Source organism: Ascaphus truei, unplaced genomic scaffold (genome assembly GCF_040206685.1).
Source record: "Ascaphus truei isolate aAscTru1 unplaced genomic scaffold, aAscTru1.hap1 HAP1_SCAFFOLD_435, whole genome shotgun sequence".
NCBI classification, from domain to species: domain Eukaryota; kingdom Metazoa; phylum Chordata; class Amphibia; order Anura; family Ascaphidae; genus Ascaphus; species Ascaphus truei.
The window spans coordinates 211,107-230,349 of NW_027456766.1; the positions used below are offsets into that span (position 1 = coordinate 211,107).

General features: G+C 42.0%; 43 non-coding genes and 4 pseudogenes across 43 annotated transcripts; all 47 read right to left on the reverse strand.

Annotated features, from left to right (window-relative positions):
- Positions 1–271: 271 nt before the first annotated feature.
- On the reverse strand, positions 272–390 carry LOC142484581 (5S ribosomal RNA). Its single transcript, XR_012798034.1, has one exon. It is a non-coding gene; the product is annotated as a 5S ribosomal RNA (ribosomal RNA).
- A 286-nt stretch (positions 391–676) lies between these two features.
- Positions 677–795, reverse strand: LOC142484337 (5S ribosomal RNA; annotated as a pseudogene).
- Positions 796–1,080: 285 nt separating this feature from the next.
- LOC142484380 (5S ribosomal RNA) lies at positions 1,081–1,199 on the reverse strand. Its single transcript, XR_012797840.1, has one exon. It is a non-coding gene; the product is annotated as a 5S ribosomal RNA (ribosomal RNA).
- A 286-nt stretch (positions 1,200–1,485) lies between these two features.
- LOC142484268 (5S ribosomal RNA) lies at positions 1,486–1,604 on the reverse strand. Its single transcript, XR_012797762.1, has one exon. It is a non-coding gene; the product is annotated as a 5S ribosomal RNA (ribosomal RNA).
- A 285-nt stretch (positions 1,605–1,889) lies between these two features.
- LOC142484582 (5S ribosomal RNA) lies at positions 1,890–2,008 on the reverse strand. The gene has a single exon (XR_012798035.1). It is a non-coding gene; the product is annotated as a 5S ribosomal RNA (ribosomal RNA).
- A 286-nt stretch (positions 2,009–2,294) lies between these two features.
- On the reverse strand, positions 2,295–2,413 carry LOC142484037 (5S ribosomal RNA). The gene has a single exon (XR_012797542.1). It is a non-coding gene; the product is annotated as a 5S ribosomal RNA (ribosomal RNA).
- A 285-nt stretch (positions 2,414–2,698) lies between these two features.
- On the reverse strand, positions 2,699–2,817 carry LOC142484583 (5S ribosomal RNA). Its single transcript, XR_012798036.1, has one exon. It is a non-coding gene; the product is annotated as a 5S ribosomal RNA (ribosomal RNA).
- Positions 2,818–3,103: 286 nt separating this feature from the next.
- On the reverse strand, positions 3,104–3,222 carry LOC142484289 (5S ribosomal RNA). The gene has a single exon (XR_012797783.1). It is a non-coding gene; the product is annotated as a 5S ribosomal RNA (ribosomal RNA).
- Positions 3,223–3,507: 285 nt separating this feature from the next.
- Positions 3,508–3,626, reverse strand: LOC142484381 (5S ribosomal RNA). The gene has a single exon (XR_012797841.1). It is a non-coding gene; the product is annotated as a 5S ribosomal RNA (ribosomal RNA).
- A 286-nt stretch (positions 3,627–3,912) lies between these two features.
- On the reverse strand, positions 3,913–4,031 carry LOC142484269 (5S ribosomal RNA). The gene has a single exon (XR_012797763.1). It is a non-coding gene; the product is annotated as a 5S ribosomal RNA (ribosomal RNA).
- A 285-nt stretch (positions 4,032–4,316) lies between these two features.
- LOC142484585 (5S ribosomal RNA) lies at positions 4,317–4,435 on the reverse strand. Its single transcript, XR_012798038.1, has one exon. It is a non-coding gene; the product is annotated as a 5S ribosomal RNA (ribosomal RNA).
- Positions 4,436–4,721: 286 nt separating this feature from the next.
- Positions 4,722–4,840, reverse strand: LOC142484334 (5S ribosomal RNA; annotated as a pseudogene).
- Positions 4,841–5,125: 285 nt separating this feature from the next.
- LOC142484586 (5S ribosomal RNA) lies at positions 5,126–5,244 on the reverse strand. Its single transcript, XR_012798039.1, has one exon. It is a non-coding gene; the product is annotated as a 5S ribosomal RNA (ribosomal RNA).
- Positions 5,245–5,530: 286 nt separating this feature from the next.
- On the reverse strand, positions 5,531–5,649 carry LOC142484655 (5S ribosomal RNA). Its single transcript, XR_012798106.1, has one exon. It is a non-coding gene; the product is annotated as a 5S ribosomal RNA (ribosomal RNA).
- Positions 5,650–5,935: 286 nt separating this feature from the next.
- On the reverse strand, positions 5,936–6,054 carry LOC142484127 (5S ribosomal RNA). Its single transcript, XR_012797628.1, has one exon. It is a non-coding gene; the product is annotated as a 5S ribosomal RNA (ribosomal RNA).
- A 285-nt stretch (positions 6,055–6,339) lies between these two features.
- Positions 6,340–6,458, reverse strand: LOC142484382 (5S ribosomal RNA). Its single transcript, XR_012797842.1, has one exon. It is a non-coding gene; the product is annotated as a 5S ribosomal RNA (ribosomal RNA).
- A 286-nt stretch (positions 6,459–6,744) lies between these two features.
- LOC142484128 (5S ribosomal RNA) lies at positions 6,745–6,863 on the reverse strand. Its single transcript, XR_012797629.1, has one exon. It is a non-coding gene; the product is annotated as a 5S ribosomal RNA (ribosomal RNA).
- Positions 6,864–7,148: 285 nt separating this feature from the next.
- On the reverse strand, positions 7,149–7,267 carry LOC142484383 (5S ribosomal RNA). Its single transcript, XR_012797843.1, has one exon. It is a non-coding gene; the product is annotated as a 5S ribosomal RNA (ribosomal RNA).
- A 285-nt stretch (positions 7,268–7,552) lies between these two features.
- On the reverse strand, positions 7,553–7,671 carry LOC142484384 (5S ribosomal RNA). The gene has a single exon (XR_012797844.1). It is a non-coding gene; the product is annotated as a 5S ribosomal RNA (ribosomal RNA).
- Positions 7,672–7,957: 286 nt separating this feature from the next.
- LOC142484129 (5S ribosomal RNA) lies at positions 7,958–8,076 on the reverse strand. Its single transcript, XR_012797630.1, has one exon. It is a non-coding gene; the product is annotated as a 5S ribosomal RNA (ribosomal RNA).
- A 285-nt stretch (positions 8,077–8,361) lies between these two features.
- LOC142484385 (5S ribosomal RNA) lies at positions 8,362–8,480 on the reverse strand. Its single transcript, XR_012797845.1, has one exon. It is a non-coding gene; the product is annotated as a 5S ribosomal RNA (ribosomal RNA).
- Positions 8,481–8,766: 286 nt separating this feature from the next.
- On the reverse strand, positions 8,767–8,885 carry LOC142484303 (5S ribosomal RNA). Its single transcript, XR_012797797.1, has one exon. It is a non-coding gene; the product is annotated as a 5S ribosomal RNA (ribosomal RNA).
- Positions 8,886–9,170: 285 nt separating this feature from the next.
- Positions 9,171–9,289, reverse strand: LOC142484386 (5S ribosomal RNA). The gene has a single exon (XR_012797846.1). It is a non-coding gene; the product is annotated as a 5S ribosomal RNA (ribosomal RNA).
- Positions 9,290–9,575: 286 nt separating this feature from the next.
- On the reverse strand, positions 9,576–9,694 carry LOC142484387 (5S ribosomal RNA). Its single transcript, XR_012797847.1, has one exon. It is a non-coding gene; the product is annotated as a 5S ribosomal RNA (ribosomal RNA).
- Positions 9,695–9,980: 286 nt separating this feature from the next.
- LOC142484130 (5S ribosomal RNA) lies at positions 9,981–10,099 on the reverse strand. The gene has a single exon (XR_012797631.1). It is a non-coding gene; the product is annotated as a 5S ribosomal RNA (ribosomal RNA).
- A 285-nt stretch (positions 10,100–10,384) lies between these two features.
- On the reverse strand, positions 10,385–10,503 carry LOC142484389 (5S ribosomal RNA). Its single transcript, XR_012797849.1, has one exon. It is a non-coding gene; the product is annotated as a 5S ribosomal RNA (ribosomal RNA).
- Positions 10,504–10,789: 286 nt separating this feature from the next.
- LOC142484131 (5S ribosomal RNA) lies at positions 10,790–10,908 on the reverse strand. Its single transcript, XR_012797632.1, has one exon. It is a non-coding gene; the product is annotated as a 5S ribosomal RNA (ribosomal RNA).
- A 285-nt stretch (positions 10,909–11,193) lies between these two features.
- Positions 11,194–11,312, reverse strand: LOC142484391 (5S ribosomal RNA). The gene has a single exon (XR_012797850.1). It is a non-coding gene; the product is annotated as a 5S ribosomal RNA (ribosomal RNA).
- Positions 11,313–11,598: 286 nt separating this feature from the next.
- On the reverse strand, positions 11,599–11,717 carry LOC142484307 (5S ribosomal RNA). Its single transcript, XR_012797800.1, has one exon. It is a non-coding gene; the product is annotated as a 5S ribosomal RNA (ribosomal RNA).
- A 285-nt stretch (positions 11,718–12,002) lies between these two features.
- On the reverse strand, positions 12,003–12,121 carry LOC142484656 (5S ribosomal RNA). The gene has a single exon (XR_012798107.1). It is a non-coding gene; the product is annotated as a 5S ribosomal RNA (ribosomal RNA).
- Positions 12,122–12,407: 286 nt separating this feature from the next.
- LOC142484132 (5S ribosomal RNA) lies at positions 12,408–12,526 on the reverse strand. The gene has a single exon (XR_012797633.1). It is a non-coding gene; the product is annotated as a 5S ribosomal RNA (ribosomal RNA).
- Positions 12,527–12,811: 285 nt separating this feature from the next.
- LOC142484392 (5S ribosomal RNA) lies at positions 12,812–12,930 on the reverse strand. The gene has a single exon (XR_012797851.1). It is a non-coding gene; the product is annotated as a 5S ribosomal RNA (ribosomal RNA).
- Positions 12,931–13,216: 286 nt separating this feature from the next.
- Positions 13,217–13,335, reverse strand: LOC142484270 (5S ribosomal RNA). Its single transcript, XR_012797764.1, has one exon. It is a non-coding gene; the product is annotated as a 5S ribosomal RNA (ribosomal RNA).
- A 286-nt stretch (positions 13,336–13,621) lies between these two features.
- On the reverse strand, positions 13,622–13,740 carry LOC142484588 (5S ribosomal RNA). Its single transcript, XR_012798040.1, has one exon. It is a non-coding gene; the product is annotated as a 5S ribosomal RNA (ribosomal RNA).
- Positions 13,741–14,026: 286 nt separating this feature from the next.
- Positions 14,027–14,145, reverse strand: LOC142484179 (5S ribosomal RNA). Its single transcript, XR_012797677.1, has one exon. It is a non-coding gene; the product is annotated as a 5S ribosomal RNA (ribosomal RNA).
- A 286-nt stretch (positions 14,146–14,431) lies between these two features.
- LOC142484327 (5S ribosomal RNA) lies at positions 14,432–14,550 on the reverse strand (annotated as a pseudogene).
- Positions 14,551–14,836: 286 nt separating this feature from the next.
- On the reverse strand, positions 14,837–14,955 carry LOC142484393 (5S ribosomal RNA). Its single transcript, XR_012797852.1, has one exon. It is a non-coding gene; the product is annotated as a 5S ribosomal RNA (ribosomal RNA).
- Positions 14,956–15,241: 286 nt separating this feature from the next.
- Positions 15,242–15,360, reverse strand: LOC142484589 (5S ribosomal RNA). Its single transcript, XR_012798041.1, has one exon. It is a non-coding gene; the product is annotated as a 5S ribosomal RNA (ribosomal RNA).
- A 286-nt stretch (positions 15,361–15,646) lies between these two features.
- On the reverse strand, positions 15,647–15,765 carry LOC142484271 (5S ribosomal RNA). The gene has a single exon (XR_012797765.1). It is a non-coding gene; the product is annotated as a 5S ribosomal RNA (ribosomal RNA).
- Positions 15,766–16,051: 286 nt separating this feature from the next.
- Positions 16,052–16,170, reverse strand: LOC142484590 (5S ribosomal RNA). The gene has a single exon (XR_012798042.1). It is a non-coding gene; the product is annotated as a 5S ribosomal RNA (ribosomal RNA).
- Positions 16,171–16,456: 286 nt separating this feature from the next.
- Positions 16,457–16,575, reverse strand: LOC142484180 (5S ribosomal RNA). The gene has a single exon (XR_012797678.1). It is a non-coding gene; the product is annotated as a 5S ribosomal RNA (ribosomal RNA).
- A 286-nt stretch (positions 16,576–16,861) lies between these two features.
- LOC142484328 (5S ribosomal RNA) lies at positions 16,862–16,980 on the reverse strand (annotated as a pseudogene).
- Positions 16,981–17,266: 286 nt separating this feature from the next.
- Positions 17,267–17,385, reverse strand: LOC142484394 (5S ribosomal RNA). Its single transcript, XR_012797853.1, has one exon. It is a non-coding gene; the product is annotated as a 5S ribosomal RNA (ribosomal RNA).
- A 286-nt stretch (positions 17,386–17,671) lies between these two features.
- On the reverse strand, positions 17,672–17,790 carry LOC142484657 (5S ribosomal RNA). Its single transcript, XR_012798108.1, has one exon. It is a non-coding gene; the product is annotated as a 5S ribosomal RNA (ribosomal RNA).
- Positions 17,791–18,076: 286 nt separating this feature from the next.
- LOC142484591 (5S ribosomal RNA) lies at positions 18,077–18,195 on the reverse strand. Its single transcript, XR_012798043.1, has one exon. It is a non-coding gene; the product is annotated as a 5S ribosomal RNA (ribosomal RNA).
- A 286-nt stretch (positions 18,196–18,481) lies between these two features.
- LOC142484233 (5S ribosomal RNA) lies at positions 18,482–18,600 on the reverse strand. The gene has a single exon (XR_012797729.1). It is a non-coding gene; the product is annotated as a 5S ribosomal RNA (ribosomal RNA).
- A 286-nt stretch (positions 18,601–18,886) lies between these two features.
- LOC142484133 (5S ribosomal RNA) lies at positions 18,887–19,005 on the reverse strand. Its single transcript, XR_012797634.1, has one exon. It is a non-coding gene; the product is annotated as a 5S ribosomal RNA (ribosomal RNA).
- Between the last annotated feature and the right edge of the window lie 238 nt (positions 19,006–19,243).

The following is a 19,243-nucleotide window of genomic DNA, read 5'->3' on the forward strand; positions in this document are numbered from 1 at the left end:
CATGATATCCTCTCATTCTTAAATCCATGAGCCTATATCTTGCTTCATGCATACACAGAGACTGAGAAAATGACAGGTGCACTCAAATGTACTATAGACGGAATTCTTGATGTCAGAATTCTATTTTGGAAGGTTGCATTGTGTTGAACTTTCAGAGGAAAAACGATATATTTCTTTGCCACTGCGGGAAAAAAGTAGCAAGAAATGAAACATTTTCATTTGCTGCGAGGAATGCCATGTATATTTTCATTAGGGAAGCGAAAAATAAAAACCCCTACAGCACCTGGTATTCCCAGGCAGTCTCCCAACCCAGTACTAATCAAGCCTCACCCTGCTTAGCTTCCGAGATCTGACGGGATCGGGCGCTTTCAAGGTAGTATGGCCGTAGGTGGAGATTGCTGTCTCATGATATCCTCTCATTCTTAAATCCATGAGCCTATATCTTGCTCCATGCATACACAGAGACTGAGAAAATGACAGGTGCACTCAAATGTACTATAGACGGAATTCTTGATGTCAGAATTCTATTTTGGAAGGTTGCATTGTGTTGAACTTTCAGAGGAAAAAACGATATATTTCTTTGCCACTGCGGGAAAAAAGTAGCAAGAAATGAAACATTTTCATTTGCTGCGAGGAATGCCATGTATATTTTCATTAGGGAAGCGAAAAATAAAAACCCCTACAGCACCTGGTATTCCCAGGCAGTGTCCCAACCCAGTACTAATCAAGCCTCACCCTCCTTAGCTTCCGAGATCTGACGGGATCGGGCGCTGTCAAGGTAGTATGGCCGTAGGTGGAGATTGCTGTCTCATGATATCCTCTCATTCTTAAATCCATGAGCCTATATCTTGCTCCATGCATACACAGAGACTGAGAAAATGACAGGTGCACTCAAATGTACTATAGACGGAATTCTTGATGTCAGAATTCTATTTGGAAGGTTGCATTGTGTTGAACTTTCTGAGGAAAAAACGATATATTTCTTTGCCACTGCGGGAAAAAAGTAGTAAAAAATGAAACATTTTCATTTGCTGCAAGGAATGCCATGTATATTTTCATTAGGGAAGCAAAAAATAAAAACACCCACAGCACCTGGTATTCCCAGGCAGTCTCCCAACCCAGTACTAATCAAGCCTCACCCTGCTTAGCTTCCGAGATCTGACGGGATCGGGCGCTTTCAAGGTAGTATGGCCGTAGGTGGAGATTGCTGTCTCATGATATCCTCTCATTCTTAAATCCATGAGCCTATATCTTGCTCCATGCATACACAGAGACTGAGAAAATGACAGGTGCACTCAAATGTACTATAGACGGAATTCTTGATGTCAGAATTCTATTTTGGAAGGTTGCATTGTGTTGAACTTTCAGAGGAAAAAACGATATATTTCTTTGCCACTGCGGGAAAAAAGTAGCAAGAAATGAAACATTTTCATTTGCTGCGAGGAATGCCATGTATATTTTCATTAGGGAAGCGAAAAATAAAAACCCCTACAGCACCTGGTATTCCCAGGCAGTCTCCCAACCCAGTACTAATCAAGCCTCACCCTGCTTAGCTTCCGAGATCTGACGGGATCAGGCGCTGTCAAGGTAGTATGGCCGTAGGTGGAGATTGCTGTCTCATGATATCCTCTCATTCTTAAATCCATGAGCCTATATCTTGCTCCATGCATACACAGAGACTGAGAAAATGACAGGTGCACTCAAATGTACTATAGACGGAATTCTTGATGTCAGAATTCTATTTGGAAGGTTGCATTGTGTTGAACTTTCTGAGGAAAAAACGATATATTTCTTTGCCACTGCGGGAAAAAAGTAGCAAGAAATGAAACATTTTCATTTGCTGCGAGGAATGCCATGTATATTTTCATTAGGGAAGCGAAAAATAAAAACCCCTACAGCACCTGGTATTCCCAGGCAGTCTCCCAACCCAGTACTAATCAAGCCTCACCCTGCTTAGCTTCCGAGATCTGACGGGATCGGGCGCTTTCAAGGTAGTATGGCCGTAGGTGGAGATTGCTGTCTCATGATATCCTCTCATTCTTAAATCCATGAGCCTATATCTTGCTCCATGCATACACAGAGACTGAGAAAATGACAGGTGCACTCAAATGTACTATAGACGGAATTCTTGATGTCAGAATTCTATTTTGGAAGGTTGCATTGTGTTGAACTTTCAGAGGAAAAAACGATATATTTCTTTGCCACTGCGGGAAAAAAGTAGCAAGAAATGAAACATTTTCATTTGCTGCGAGGAATGCCATGTATATTTTCATTAGGGAAGCGAAAAATAAAAACACCTACAGCACCTGGTATTCCCAGGCAGTCTCCCAACCCAGTACTAATCAAGCCTCACCCTGCTTAGCTTCCGAGATCTGACGGGATCGGGCGCTTTCAAGGTAGTATGGCCGTAGGTGGAGATTGCTGTCTCATGATATCCTCTCATTCTTAAATCCATGAGCCTATATCTTGCTCCATGCATACACAGAGACTGAGAAAATGACAGGTGCACTCAAATGTACTATAGACGGAATTCTTGATGTCAGAATTCTATTTTGGAAGGTTGCATTGTGTTGAACTTTCAGAGGAAAAACGATATATTTCTTTGCCACTGCGGGAAAAAAGTAGCAAGAAATGAAACATTTTCATTTGCTGCGAGGAATGCCATGTATATTTTCATTAGGGAAGCGAAAAATAAAAACCCCTACAGCACCTGGTATTCCCAGGCAGTCTCCCAACCCAGTACTAATCAAGCCTCACCCTGCTTAGCTTCCGAGATCTGACGGGATCGGGCGCTTTCAAGGTAGTATGGCCGTAGGTGGAGATTGCTGTCTCATGATATCCTCTCATTCTTAAATCCATGAGCCTATATCTTGCTCCATGCATACACAGAGACTGAGAAAATGACAGGTGCACTCAAATGTACTATAGACGGAATTCTTGATGTCAGAATTCTATTTTGGAAGGTTGCATTGTGTTGAACTTTCAGAGGAAAAAACGATATATTTCTTTGCCACTGCGGGAAAAAAGTAGCAAGAAATGAAACATTTTCATTTGCTGCGAGGAATGCCATGTATATTTTCATTAGGGAAGCGAAAAATAAAAACCCCTACAGCACCTGGTATTCCCAGGCAGTCTCCCAAACCAGTACTAATCAAGCCTCACCCTGCTTAGCTTCCGAGATCTGACGGGATCGGGCGCTGTCAAGGTAGTATGGCCGTAGGTGGAGATTGCTGTCTCATGATATCCTCTCATTCTTAAATCCATGAGCCTATATCTTGCTCCATGCATACACAGAGACTGAGAAAATGACAGGTGCACTCAAATGTACTATAGACGGAATTCTTGATGTCAGAATTCTATTTGGAAGGTTGCATTGTGTTGAACTTTCTGAGGAAAAAACGATATATTTCTTTGCCACTGCGGGAAAAAAGTAGTAAAAAATGAAACATTTTCATTTGCTGCAAGGAATGCCATGTATATTTTCATTAGGGAAGCAAAAAATAAAAACACCCACAGCACCTGGTATTCCCAGGCAGTCTCCCAACCCAGTACTAATCAAGCCTCACCCTGCTTAGCTTCCGAGATCTGACGGGATCGGGCGCTTTCAAGGTAGTATGGCCGTAGGTGGAGATTGCTGTCTCATGATATCCTCTCATTCTTAAATCCATGAGCCTATATCTTGCTCCATGCATACACAGAGACTGAGAAAATGACAGGTGCACTCAAATGTACTATAGACGGAATTCTTGATGTCAGAATTCTATTTTGGAAGGTTGCATTGTGTTGAACTTTCAGAGGAAAAAACGATATATTTCTTTGCCACTGCGGGAAAAAAGTAGCAAGAAATGAAACATTTTCATTTGCTGCGAGGAATGCCATGTATATTTTCATTAGGGAAGCGAAAAATAAAAACCCCTACAGCACCTGGTATTCCCAGGCAGTCTCCCAACCCAGTACTAATCAAGCCTCACCCTGCTTAGCTTCCGAGATCTGACGGGATCAGGCGCTGTCAAGGTAGTATGGCCGTAGGTGGAGATTGCTGTCTCATGATATCCTCTCATTCTTAAATCCATGAGCCTATATCTTGCTCCATGCATACACAGAGACTGAGAAAATGACAGGTGCACTCAAATGTACTATAGACGGAATTCTTGATGTCAGAATTCTATTTGGAAGGTTGCATTGTGTTGAACTTTCTGAGGAAAAAACGATATATTTCTTTGCCACTGCGGGAAAAAAGTAGCAAGAAATGAAACATTTTCATTTGCTGCGAGGAATGCCATGTATATTTTCATTAGGGAAGCGAAAAATAAAAACCCCTACAGCACCTGGTATTCCCAGGCAGTCTCCCAACCCAGTACTAATCAAGCCTCACCCTGCTTAGCTTCCGAGATCTGACGGGATCGGGCGCTTTCAAGGTAGTATGGCCGTAGGTGGAGATTGCTGTCTCATGATATCCTCTCATTCTTAAATCCATGAGCCTATATCTTGCTCCATGCATACACAGAGACTGAGAAAATGACAGGTGCACTGAAATGTACTATAGACGGAATTCTTGATGTCAGAATTCTATTTTGGAAGGTTGCATTGTGTTGAACTTTCAGAGGAAAAAACGATATATTTCTTTGCCACTGCGGGAAAAAAGTAGCAAGAAATGAAACATTTTCATTTGCTGCGAGGAATGCCATGTATATTTTCATTAGGGAAGCGAAAAATAAAAACCCCTACAGCACCTGGTATTCCCAGGCAGTCTCCCAACCCAGTACTAATCAAGCCTCACCCTGCTTAGCTTCCGAGATCTGACGGGATCGGGCGCTTTCAAGGTAGTATGGAGGTAGGTGGAGATTGCTGTCTCATGATATCCTCTCATTCTTAAATCCATGAGCCTATATCTTGCTCCATGCATACACAGAGACTGAGAAAATGACAGGTGCACTCAAATGTACTATAGACGGAATTCTTGATGTCAGAATTCTATTTTGGAAGGTTGCATTGTGTTGAACTTTCAGAGGAAAAACGATATATTTCTTTGCCACTGCGGGAAAAAAGTAGCAAGAAATGAAACATTTTCATTTGCTGCGAGGAATGCCATGTATATTTTCATTAGGGAAGCGAAAAATAAAAACCCCTACAGCACCTGGTATTCCCAGGCAGTCTCCCAACCCAGTACTAATCAAGCCTCACCCTGCTTAGCTTCCGAGATCTGACGGGATCGGGCGCTTTCAAGGTAGTATGGCCGTAGGTGGAGATTGCTGTCTCATGATATCCTCTCATTCTTAAATCCATGAGCCTATATCTTGCTCCATGCATATACAGAGACTGAGAAAATGACAGGTGCACTCAAATGTACTATAGACGGAATTCTTGATGTCAGAATTCTATTTTGGAAGGTTGCATTGTGTTGAACTTTCAGAGGAAAAAACGATATATTGCTTTGCCACTGCGGGAAAAAAGTAGTAAAAAATGAAACATTTTCATTTGCTGCGAGGAATGCCATGTATATTTTCATTAGGGAAGCAAAAAATAAAAACACCCACAGCACCTGGTATTCCCAGGCAGTCTCCCAACCCAGTACTAATCAAGCCTCACCCTGCTTAGCTTCCGAGATCTGACGGGATCGGGCGCTGTCAAGGTAGTATGGCCGTAGGTGGAGATTGCTGTCTCATGATATCCTCTCATTCTTAAATCCATGAGCCTATATCTTGCTCCATGCATACACAGAGACTGAGAAAATGACAGGTGCACTCAAATGTACTATAGACGGAATTCTTGATGTCAGAATTCTATTTTGGAAGGTTGCATTGTGTTGAACTTTCAGAGGAAAAAACGATATATTTCTTTGCCACTGCGGGAAAAAAGTAGCAAGAAATGAAACATTTTCATTTGCTGCGAGGAATGCCATGTATATTTTCATTAGGGAAGCGAAAAATAAAAACCCCTACAGCACCTGGTATTCCCAGGCAGTCTCCCAACCCAGTACTAATCAAGCCTCACCCTGCTTAGCTTCCGAGATCTGACGGGATCGGGCGCTGTCAAGGTAGTATGGCCGTAGGTGGAGATTGCTGTCTCATGATATCCTCTCATTCTTAAATCCATGAGCCTATATCTTGCTCCATGCATACACAGAGACTGAGAAAATGACAGGTGCACTCAAATGTACTATAGACGGAATTCTTGATGTCAGAATTCTATTTGGAAGGTTGCATTGTGTTGAACTTTCTGAGGAAAAAACGATATATTTCTTTGCCACTGCGGGAAAAAAGTAGTAAAAAAAGAAACATTTTCATTTGCTGCAAGGAATGCCATGTATATTTTCATTAGGGAAGCAAAAAATAAAAACACCCACAGCACCTGGTATTCCCAGGCAGTCTCCCAACCCAGTACTAATCAAGCCTCACCCTGCTTAGCTTCCGAGATCTGACGGGATCGGGCGCTTTCAAGGTAGTATGGCCGTAGGTGGAGATTGCTGTCTCATGATATCCTCTCATTCTTAAATCCATGAGCCTATATCTTGCTCCATGCATACACAGAGACTGAGAAAATGACAGGTGCACTCAAATGTACTATAGACGGAATTCTTGATGTCAGAATTCTATTTTGGAAGGTTGCATTGTGTTGAACTTTCAGAGGAAAAAACGATATATTTCTTTGCCACTGCGGGAAAAAAGTAGCAAGAAATGAAACATTTTCATTTGCTGCGAGGAATGCCATGTATATTTTCATTAGGGAAGCGAAAAATAAAAACCCCTACAGCACCTGGTATTCCCAGGCAGTCTCCCAACCCAGTACTAATCAAGCCTCACCCTGCTTAGCTTCCGAGATCTGACGGGATCGGGCGCTGTCAAGGTAGTATGGCCGTAGGTGGAGATTGCTGTCTCATGATATCCTCTCATTCTTAAATCCATGAGCCTATATCTTGCTCCATGCATACACAGAGACTGAGAAAATGACAGGTGCACTCAAATGTACTATAGACGGAATTCTTGATGTCAGAATTCTATTTGGAAGGTTGCATTGTGTTGAACTTTCTGAGGAAAAAACGATATATTTCTTTGCCACTGCGGGAAAAAAGTAGTAAAAAATGAAACATTTTCATTTGCTGCAAGGAATGCCATGTATATTTTCATTAGGGAAGCAAAAAATAAAAACACCCACAGCACCTGGTATTCCCAGGCAGTCTCCCAACCCAGTACTAATCAAGCCTCACCCTGCTTAGCTTCCGAGATCTGACGGGATCGGGCGCTTTCAAGGTAGTATGGCCGTAGGTGGAGATTGCTGTCTCATGATATCCTCTCATTCTTAAATCCATGAGCCTATATCTTGCTCCATGCATACACAGAGACTGAGAAAATGACAGGTGCACTCAAATGTACTATAGACGGAATTCTTGATGTCAGAATTCTATTTGGAAGGTTGCATTGTGTTGAACTTTCTGAGGAAAAAACGATATATTTCTTTGCCACTGCGGGAAAAAAGTAGTAAAAAATGAAACATTTTCATTTGCTGCAAGGAATGCCATGTATATTTTCATTAGGGAAGCAAAAAATAAAAACACCCACAGCACCTGGTATTCCCAGGCAGTCTCCCAACCCAGTACTAATCAAGCCTCACCCTGCTTAGCTTCCGAGATCTGACGGGATCGGGCGCTTTCAAGGTAGTATGGCCGTAGGTGGAGATTGCTGTCTCATGATATCCTCTCATTCTTAAATCCATGAGCCTATATCTTGCTCCATGCATACACAGAGACTGAGAAAATGACAGGTGCACTCAAATGTACTATAGACGGAATTCTTGATGTCAGAATTCTATTTTGGAAGGTTGCATTGTGTTGAACTTTCAGAGGAAAAAACGATATATTTCTTTGCCACTGCGGGAAAAAAGTAGCAAGAAATGAAACATTTTCATTTGCTGCGAGGAATGCCATGTATATTTTCATTAGGGAAGCGAAAAATAAAAACCCCTACAGCACCTGGTATTCCCAGGCAGTCTCCCAACCCAGTACTAATCAAGCCTCACCCTGCTTAGCTTCCGAGATCTGACGGGATCGGGCGCTGTCAAGGTAGTATGGCCGTAGGTGGAGATTGCTGTCTCATGATATCCTCTCATTCTTAAATCCATGAGCCTATATCTTGCTCCATGCATACACAGAGACTGAGAAAATGACAGGTGCACTCAAATGTACTATAGACGGAATTCTTGATGTCAGAATTCTATTTGGAAGGTTGCATTGTGTTGAACTTTCTGAGGAAAAAACGATATATTTCTTTGCCACTGCGGGAAAAAAGTAGTAAAAAATGAAACATTTTCATTTGCTGCAAGGAATGCCATGTATATTTTCATTAGGGAAGCAAAAAATAAAAACACCCACAGCACCTGGTATTCCCAGGCAGTCTCCCAACCCAGTACTAATCAAGCCTCACCCTGCTTAGCTTCCGAGATCTGACGGGATCGGGCGCTTTCAAGGTAGTATGGCCGTAGGTGGAGATTGCTGTCTCATGATATCCTCTCATTCTTAAATCCATGAGCCTATATCTTGCTCCATGCATACACAGAGACTGAGAAAATGACAGGTGCACTCAAATGTACTATAGACGGAATTCTTGATGTCAGAATTCTATTTTGGAAGGTTGCATTGTGTTGAACTTTCAGAGGAAAAAACGATATATTTCTTTGCCACTGCGGGAAAAAAGTAGCAAGAAATGAAACATTTTCATTTGCTGCGAGGAATGCCATGTATATTTTCATTAGGGAAGCGAAAAATAAAAACCCCTACAGCACCTGGTATTCCCAGGCAGTCTCCCAACCCAGTACTAATCAAGACTCACCCTGCTTAGCTTCCGAGATCTGACGGGATCGGGCGCTGTCAAGGTAGTATGGCCGTAGGTGGAGATTGCTGTCTCATGATATCCTCTCATTCTTAAATCCATGAGCCTATATCTTGCTCCATGCATACACAGAGACTGAGAAAATGACAGGTGCACTCAAATGTACTATAGACGGAATTCTTGATGTCAGAATTCTATTTGGAAGGTTGCATTGTGTTGAACTTTCTGAGGAAAAAACGATATATTTCTTTGCCACTGCGGGAAAAAAGTAGTAAAAAATGAAACATTTTCATTTGCTGCAAGGAATGCCATGTATATTTTCATTAGGGAAGCAAAAAATAAAAACACCCACAGCACCTGGTATTCCCAGGCAGTCTCCCAACCCAGTACTAATCAAGCCTCACCCTGCTTAGCTTCCGAGATCTGACGGGATCGGGCGCTTTCAAGGTAGTATGGCCGTAGGTGGAGATTGCTGTCTCATGATATCCTCTCATTCTTAAATCCATGAGCCTATATCTTGCTCCATGCATACACAGAGACTGAGAAAATGACAGGTGCACTCAAATGTACTATAGACGGAATTCTTGATGTCAGAATTCTATTTTGGAAGGTTGCATTGTGTTGAACTTTCAGAGGAAAAAACGATATATTTCTTTGCCACTGCGGGAAAAAAGTAGTAAAAAATGAAACATTTTCATTTGCTGCAAGGAATGCCATGTATATTTTCATTAGGGAAGCAAAAAATAAAAACACCCACAGCACCTGGTATTCCCAGGCAGTCTCCCAACCCAGTACTAATCAAGCCTCACCCTGCTTAGCTTCCGAGATCTGACGGGATCGGGCGCTTTCAAGGTAGTATGGCCGTAGGTGGAGATTGCTGTCTCATGATATCCTCTCATTCTTAAATCCATGAGCCTATATCTTGCTCCATGCATACACAGAGACTGAGAAAATGACAGGTGCACTCAAATGTACTATAGACGGAATTCTTGATGTCAGAATTCTATTTTGGAAGGTTGCATTGTGTTGAACTTTCAGAGGAAAAAACGATATATTTCTTTGCCACTGCGGGAAAAAAGTAGCAAGAAATGAAACATTTTCATTTGCTGCGAGGAATGCCATGTATATTTTCATTAGGGAAGCGAAAAATAAAAACCCCTACAGCACCTGGTATTCCCAGGCAGTCTCCCAACCCAGTACTAATCAAGCCTCACCCTGCTTAGCTTCCGAGATCTGACGGGATCGGGCGCTGTCAAGGTAGTATGGCCGTAGGTGGAGATTGCTGTCTCATGATATCCTCTCATTCTTAAATCCATGAGCCTATATCTTGCTCCATGCATACACAGAGACTGAGAAAATGACAGGTGCACTCAAATGTACTATAGACGGAATTCTTGATGTCAGAATTCTATTTGGAAGGTTGCATTGTGTTGAACTTTCTGAGGAAAAAACGATATATTTCTTTGCCACTGCGGGAAAAAAGTAGTAAAAAATGAAACATTTTCATTTGCTGCAAGGAATGCCATGTATATTTTCATTAGGGAAGCAAAAAATAAAAACACCCACAGCACCTGGTATTCCCAGGCAGTCTCCCAACCCAGTACTAATCAAGCCTCACCCTGCTTAGCTTCCGAGATCTGACGGGATCGGGCGCTTTCAAGGTAGTATGGCCGTAGGTGGAGATTGCTGTCTCATGATATCCTCTCATTCTTAAATCCATGAGCCTATATCTTGCTCCATGCATACACAGAGACTGAGAAAATGACAGGTGCACTCAAATGTACTATAGACGGAATTCTTGATGTCAGAATTCTATTTTGGAAGGTTGCATTGTGTTGAACTTTCAGAGGAAAAAACGATATATTTCTTTGCCACTGCGGGAAAAAAGTAGCAAGAAATGAAACATTTTCATTTGCTGCGAGGAATGCCATGTATATTTTCATTAGGGAAGCGAAAAATAAAAACCCCTACAGCACCTGGTATTCCCAGGCAGTCTCCCAACCCAGTACTAATCAAGCCTCACCCTGCTTAGCTTCCGAGATCTGACGGGATCGGGCGCTGTCAAGGTAGTATGGCCGTAGGTGGAGATTGCTGTCTCATGATATCCTCTCATTCTTAAATCCATGAGCCTATATCTTGCTCCATGCATACACAGAGACTGAGAAAATGACAGGTGCACTCAAATGTACTATAGACGGAATTCTTGATGTCAGAATTCTATTTGGAAGGTTGCATTGTGTTGAACTTTCAGAGGAAAAAACGATATATTTCTTTGCCACTGCGGGAAAAAAGTAGTAAAAAATGAAACATTTTCATTTGCTGCAAGGAATGCCATGTATATTTTCATTAGGGAAGCAAAAAATAAAAACACCCACAGCACCTGGTATTCCCAGGCAGTCTCCCAACCCAGTACTAATCAAGCCTCACCCTGCTTAGCTTCCGAGATCTGACGGGATCGGGCGCTTTCAAGGTAGTATGGCCGTAGGTGGAGATTGCTGTCTCATGATATCCTCTCATTCTTAAATCCATGAGCCTATATCTTGCTCCATGCATACACAGAGACTGAGAAAATGACAGGTGCACTCAAATGTACTATAGACGGAATTCTTGATGTCAGAATTCTATTTTGGAAGGTTGCATTGTGTTGAACTTTCAGAGGAAAAAACGATATATTTCTTTGCCACTGCGGGAAAAAAGTAGCAAGAAATGAAACATTTTCATTTGCTGCGAGGAATGCCATGTATATTTTCATTAGGGAAGCGAAAAATAAAAACCCCTACAGCACCTGGTATTCCCAGGCAGTCTCCCAACCCAGTACTAATCAAGCCTCACCCTGCTTAGCTTCCGAGATCTGACAGGATCGGGCGCTGTCAAGGTAGTATGGCCGTAGGTGGAGATTGCTGTCTCATGATATCCTCTCATTCTTAAATCCATGAGCCTATATCTTGCTCCATGCATACACAGAGACTGAGAAAATGACAGGTGCACTCAAATGTACTATAGACGGAATTCTTGATGTCAGAATTCTATTTGGAAGGTTGCATTGTGTTGAACTTTCTGAGGAAAAAACGATATATTTCTTTGCCACTGCGGGAAAAAAGTAGTAAAAAATGAAACATTTTCATTTGCTGCAAGGAATGCCATGTATATTTTCATTAGGGAAGCAAAAAATAAAAACACCCACAGCACCTGGTATTCCCAGGCAGTCTCCCAACCCAGTACTAATCAAGCCTCACCCTGCTTAGCTTCCGAGATCTGACGGGATCGGGCGCTGTCAAGGTAGTATGGCCGTAGGTGGAGATTGCTGTCTCATGATATCCTCTCATTCTTAAATCCATGAGCCTATATCTTGCTCCATGCATACACAGAGACTGAGAAAATGACAGGTGCACTCAAATGTACTATAGACGGAATTCTTGATGTCAGAATTCTATTTTGGAAGGTTGCATTGTGTTGAACTTTCAGAGGAAAAAACGATATATTTCTTTGCCACTGCGGGAAAAAAGTAGCAAGAAATGAAACATTTTCATTTGCTGCGAGGAATGCCATGTATATTTTCATTAGGGAAGCGAAAAATAAAAACCCCTACAGCACCTGGTATTCCCAGGCAGTCTCCCAACCCAGTACTAATCAAGCCTCACCCTGCTTAGCTTCCGAGATCTGACGGGATCGGGCGCTGTCAAGGTAGTATGGCCGTAGGTGGAGATTGCTGTCTCATGATATCCTCTCATTCTTAAATCCATGAGCCTATATCTTGCTCCATGCATACACAGAGACTGAGAAAATGACAGGTGCACTCAAATGTACTATAGACGGAATTCTTGATGTCAGAATTCTATTTGGAAGGTTGCATTGTGTTGAACTTTCTGAGGAAAAAACGATATATTTCTTTGCCACTGCGGGAAAAAAGTAGTAAAAAATGAAACATTTTCATTTGCTGCAAGGAATGCCATGTATATTTTCATTAGGGAAGCAAAAAATAAAAACACCCACAGCACCTGGTATTCCCAGGCAGTCTCCCAACCCAGTACTAATCAAGCCTCACCCTGCTTAGCTTCCGAGATCTGACGGGATCGGGCGCTTTCAAGGTAGTATGGCCGTAGGTGGAGATTGCTGTCTCATGATATCCTCTCATTCTTAAATCCATGAGCCTATATCTTGCTCCATGCATACACAGAGACTGAGAAAATGACAGGTGCACTCAAATGTACTATAGACGGAATTCTTGATGTCAGAATTCTATTTTGGAAGGTTGCATTGTGTTGAACTTTCAGAGGAAAAAACGATATATTTCTTTGCCACTGCGGGAAAAAAGTAGCAAGAAATGAAACATTTTCATTTGCTGCGAGGAATGCCATGTATATTTTCATTAGGGAAGCGAAAAATAAAAACCCCTACAGCACCTGGTATTCCCAGGCAGTCTCCCAACCCAGTACTAATCAAGCCTCACCCTGCTTAGCTTCCGAGATCTGACGGGATCAGGCGCTGTCAAGGTAGTATGGCCGTAGGTGGAGATTGCTGTCTCATGATATCCTCTCATTCTTAAATCCATGAGCCTATATCTTGCTCCATGCATACACAGAGACTGAGAAAATGACAGGTGCACTCAAATGTACTATAGACGGAATTCTCGATGTCAGAATTCTATTTTGGAAGGTTGCATTGTGTTGAACTTTCAGAGGAAAAAACTATATATTTCTTTGCCACTACGGGAAAAAAGTAGCAAGAAATGAAACATTTTCATTTGCTGCGAGGAATGCCATGTATATTTTCATTAGGGAAGCAAAAAATAAAAACCCCTACAGCACCTGGTATTCCCAGGCAGTCTCCCAACCCAGTACTAATCAAGCCTCACCCTGCTTAGCTTCCGAGATCTGACGGGATCGGGCGCTTTCAAGGTAGTATGGCCGTAGGTGGAGACTGCTGTCTCATGATATCCTCTCATTCTTAAATCCATGAGCCTATATCTTGCTCCGTGCATACACAGAGACTGAGAAAATGACAGGTGCACTCAAATGTACTATAGACGAAATTCTTGATGTCAGAATTCTATTTTGGAAGGTTGCATTATGTTGAACTTTCAGAGGAAAAAACGATATATTTCTTTGCCACTGCGGGAAAAAAGTAGTAAAAAATGAAACATTTTCATTAGCTGCAAGGAATGCCATGTATATTTTCATTAGGGAAGCAAAAAATAAAAACACCCACAGCACCTGGTATTCCCAGGCAGTCTCCCAACCCAGTACTAATCAAGCCTCACCCTGCTTAGCTTCCGAGATCTGACAGGATCGGGCGCTTTCAAGGTAGTATGGCCGTAGGTGGAGGTTGCTGTCTCATGATATCCTCTCATTCTTAAATCCATGAGCCTATATCTTGCTCCATGCATACACAGAGACTGAGAAAATGACAGGTGCACTCAAATGTACTATAGACGGAATTCTTGATGTCAGAATTCTATTTTGGAAGGTTGCATTGTGTTGAACTTTCTGAGGAAAAAACGATATATTTCTTTGCCACTGCGGGAAAAAAGTAGTAAAAAATGAAACATTTTCATTTGCTGCAAGGAATGCCATGTATATTTTCATTAGGGAAGCGAAAAATAAAAACACCCACAGCACCTGGTATTCCCAGGCAGTCTCCCAACCCAGTACTAATCAAGCCTCACGCTGCTTAGCTTCCGAGATCTGACAGGATCGGGCGCTTTCAAGGTAGTATGGCCGTAGGTGGAGATTGCTGTCTCATGATATCCTCTCATTCTTAAATCCATGAGCCTATATCTTGCTCCATGCATACACAGAGACTGAGAAAATGACAGGTGCACTCAAATGTACTACAGACGAAATTCTTGATGTCAGAATTCTATTTTGGAAGGTTGCATTATGTTGAACTTTCAGAGGAAAAAACGATATATTTCTTTGCCACTGCGGGAAAAAAGTAGTAAAAAATGAAACATTTTCATTAGCTGCAAGGAATGCCATGTATATTTTCATTAGGGAAGCAAAAAATAAAAACACCCACAGCACCTGGTATTCCCAGGCAGTCTCCCAACCCAGTACTAATCAAGCCTCACCCTGCTTAGCTTCCGAGATCTGACGGGATCGGGCGCTTTCAAGGTAGTATGGCCGTAGGTGGAGATTGCTGTCTCATGATATCCTCTCATTCTTAAATCCATGAGCCTATATCTTGCTCCATGCATACACAGAGACTGAGAAAATGACAGGTGCACTCAAATGTACTATAGACGGAATTCTTGATGTCAGAATTCTATTTTGGAAGGTTGCATTGTGTTGAACTTTCAGAGGAAAAAACGATATATTTCTTTGCCACTCCGGGAAAAAAGTAGCAAGAAATGAAACATTTTCATTTGCTGCGAGGAATGCCATGTATATTTTCATTAGGGAAGCGAAAAATAAAAACCCCTACAGCACCTGGTATTCCCAGGCAGTCTCCCAACCCAGTACTAATCAAGCCTCACCCTGCTTAGCTTCCGAGATCTGACGGGATCGGGCGCTTTCAAGGTAGTATGGCCGTAGGTGGAGATTGCTGTCTCATGATATCCTCTCATTCTTAAATCCATGAGCCTATATCTTGCTCCATGCATACACAGAGACTGAGAAAATGACAGGTGCACTCAAATGTACTATAGACGGAATTCTTGATGTCAGAATTCTATTTTGGAAGGTTGCATTGTGTTGAACTTTCAGAGGAAAAAACGATATATTTCTTTGCCACTGCGGGAAAAAAGTAGCAAGAAATGAAACATTTTCATTTGCTGCGAGGAATGCCATGTATATTTTCATTAGGGAAGCGAAAAATAAAAACCCCTACAGCACCTGGTATTCCCAGGCAGTCTCCCAACCCAGTACTAATCAAGCCTCACCCTGCTTAGCTTCCGAGATCTGACGGGATCAGGCGCTGTCAAGGTAGTATGGCCGTAGGTGGAGATTGCTGTCTCATGATATCCTCTCATTCTTAAATCCATGAGCCTATATCTTGCTCCATGCATACACAGAGACTGAGAAAATGACAGGTGCACTCAAATGTACTATAGACGGAATTCTCGATGTCAGAATTCTATTTTGGAAGGTTGCATTGTGTTGAACTTTCAGAGGAAAAAACTATATATTTCTTTGCCACTACGGGAAAAAAGTAGCAAGAAATGAAACATTTTCATTTGCTGCGAGGAATGCCATGTATATTTTCATTAGGGAAGCAAAAAATAAAAACCCCTACAGCACCTGGTATTCCCAGGCAGTCTCCCAACCCAGTACTAATCAAGCCTCACCCTGCTTAGCTTCCGAGATCTGACGGGATCGGGCGCTTTCAAGGTAGTATGGCCGTAGGTGGAGACTGCTGTCTCATGATATCCTCTCATTCTTAAATCCATGAGCCTATATCTTGCTCCGTGCATACACAGAGACTGAGAAAATGACAGGTGCACTCAAATGTACTATAGACGAAATTCTTGATGTCAGAATTCTATTTTGGAAGGTTGCATTATGTTGAACTTTCAGAGGAAAAAACGATATATTTCTTTGCCACTGCGGGAAAAAAGTAGTAAAAAATGAAACATTTTCATTAGCTGCAAGGAATGCCATGTATATTTTCATTAGGGAAGCAAAAAATAAAAACACCCACAGCACCTGGTATTCCCAGGCAGTCTCCCAACCCAGTACTAATCAAGCCTCACCCTGCTTAGCTTCCGAGATCTGACAGGATCGGGCGCTTTCAAGGTAGTATGGCCGTAGGTGGAGATTGCTGTCTCATGATATCCTCTCATTCTTAAATCCATGAGCCTATATCTTGCTCCATGCATACACAGAGACTGAGAAAATGACAGGTGCACTCAAATGTACTATAGACGGAATTCTTGATGTCAGAATTCTATTTTGGAAGGTTGCATTGTGTTGAACTTTCTGAGGAAAAAACGATATATTTCTTTGCCACTGCGGGAAAAAAGTAGTAAAAAATGAAACATTTTCATTTGCTGCAAGGAATGCCATGTATATTTTCATTAGGGAAGCGAAAAATAAAAACACCCACAGCACCTGGTATTCCCAGGCAGTCTCCCAACCCAGTACTAATCAAGCCTCACGCTGCTTAGCTTCCGAGATCTGACAGGATCGGGCGCTTTCAAGGTAGTATGGCCGTAGGTGGAGATTGCTGTCTCATGATATCCTCTCATTCTTAAATCCATGAGCCTATATCTTGCTCCATGCATACACAGAGACTGAGAAAATGACAGGTGCACTCAAATGTACTACAGACGAAATTCTTGATGTCAGAATTCTATTTTGGAAGGTTGCATTATGTTGAACTTTCAGAGGAAAAAACGATATATTTCTTTGCCACTGCGGGAAAAAAGTAGTAAAAAATGAAACATTTTCATTAGCTGCAAGGAATGCCATGTATATTTTCATTAGGGAAGCAAAAAATAAAAACACCCACAGCACCTGGTATTCCCAGGCAGTCTCCCAACCCAGTACTAATCAAGCCTCACCCTGCTTAGCTTCCGAGATCTGACGGGATCGGGCGCTTTCAAGGTAGTATGGCCGTAGGTGGAGATTGCTGTCTCATGATATCCTCTCATTCTTAAATCCATGAGCCTATATCTTGCTCCATGCATACACAGAGACTGAGAAAATGACAGGTGCACTCAAATGTACTATAGACGGAATTCTTGATGTCAGAATTCTATTTTGGAAGGTTGCATTGTGTTGAACTTTCAGAGGAAAAAACGATATATTTCTTTGCCACTCCGGGAAAAAAGTAGCAAGAAATGAAACATTTTCATTTGCTGCAAGGAATGCCATGTATATTTTCATTAGGGAAGCAAAAAATAAAAACACCCACAGCACCTGGTATTCCCAGGCAGTCTCCCAACCCAGTACTAATCAAGCCTCACCCTGCTTAGCTTCCGAGATCTGACGGGATCGGGCGCTGTCAAGGTAGTATGGCCGTAGGTGGAGATTGCTGTCTCATGATATCCTCTCATTCTTAAATCCATGAGCCTATATCTTGCTCCATGCATACACAGAGACTGAGAAAATGACAGGTGCACTCAAATGTACTATAGACGGAATTCTTGATGTCAGAATTCTATTTTGGAAGGTTGCATTGTGTTGAACTTTCAGAGGAAAAAACGATATATTTCTTTGCCACTGCGGGAAAAAAGTAGCAAGAAATGAAACATTTTCATTTGCTGCGAGGAATGCCATGTATATTTTCATTAGGGAAGCGAAAAATAAAAACCCCTACAGCACCTGGTATTCCCAGGCAGTCTCCCAACCCAGTACTAATCAAGCCTCACCCTGCTTAGCTTCCGAGATCTGACGGGATCGGGCGCTTTCAAGGTAGTATGGCCGTAGGTGGAGATTGCTGTCTCATGATATCCTCTCATTCTTAAATCCATGAGCCTATATCTTGCTCCATGCATATACAGAGACTGAGAAAATGACAGGTGCACTCAAATGTACTATAGACGGAATTCTTGATGTCAGAATTCTATTTTGGAAGGTTGCATTGTGTTGAACTTTCAGAGGAAAAAACGATATATTGCTTTGCCACTGCGGGAAAAAAGTAGTAAAAAATGAAACATTTTCATTTGCTGCAAGGAATGCCATGTATATTTTCATTAGGGAAGCAAAAAATAAAAACACCCACAGCACCTGGTATTCCCAGGCAGTCTCCCAACCCAGTACTAATCAAGCTTCACCCTGCTTAGCTTCCGAGATCTGACGGGATCGGGCGCTTTCAAGGTAGTATGGCCGTAGGTGGAGATTGCTGTCTCATGATATCCTCTCATTCTTAAATCCATGAGCCTATATCTTGCTCCATGCATACACAGAGACTGAGAAAATGACAGGTGCACTCAAATGTACTATAGACGGAATTCTTGATGTCAGAATTCTATTTTGGAAGGTTGCATTGTGTTGAACTTTCAGAGGAAAAAACGATATATTTCTTTGCCACTGCGGGAAAAAAGTAGCAAGAAATGAAACATTTTCATTTGCTGCGAGGAATGCCATGTATATTTTCATTAGGGAAGGGAAAAATAAAAACCCCTACAGCACCTGGTATTCCCAGGCAGTCTCCCAACCCAGTACTAATCAAGCCTCACCCTGCTTAGCTTCCGAGATCTGACGGGATCGGGCGCTGTCAAGGTAGTATGGCCGTAGGTGGAGATTGCTGTCTCATGATATCCTCTCATTCTTAAATCCATGAGCCTATATCTTGCTCCATGCATACACAGAGACTGAGAAAATGACAGGTGCACTCAAATGTACTATAGACGGAATTCTTGATGTCAGAATTCTATTTGGAAGGTTGCATTGTGTTGAACTTTCAGAGGAAAAAACGATATATTTCTTTGCCACTGCGGGAAAAAAGTAGTAAAAAATGAAACATTTTCATTTGCT